Source organism: Carlito syrichta, unplaced genomic scaffold (genome assembly GCF_000164805.1).
Source record: "Carlito syrichta isolate Samal-C Ts95f unplaced genomic scaffold, Tarsius_syrichta-2.0.1 Scaffold288361, whole genome shotgun sequence".
Classification (NCBI taxonomy): Eukaryota; Metazoa; Chordata; class Mammalia; order Primates; family Tarsiidae; genus Carlito; species Carlito syrichta.
The window spans coordinates 101,129-101,482 of NW_007232457.1; positions in this window are offsets into that span (position 1 = coordinate 101,129).

The window sequence follows — 354 nt, forward strand, 5'->3', positions numbered from 1 at the left end:
GGGGGGGGGGGGGGGGGGAGAAGCGGGGGGATTCTGTGACCCGGTCGTGCGTGCGCTCTTGTGAACTTGGTTTCCTGCAGTCCGGAGAATGCTTTTTTAAGATGGGAGAGGCCAGCTGTGTCCCAATGATCAGGTAGATCACTGGCTTAAAACAAGTATGGAAATGATAGTGAACGGTTATGACCCTGAAAACGCAACTGCAAAGGGGAGCCGGGAGAAAACTCGCTCGCCTGCACCGCGTGGGGCGCCGTCGGCGAAGGCAGCCGACCGCGGGCGGGTCGGGAGCAGAGCCGACCCCGAGCGCGTCCGCCCTTCCCAGGCGTGGAGGTGCCTCCGGCTCTCGTCGCCGGTGCG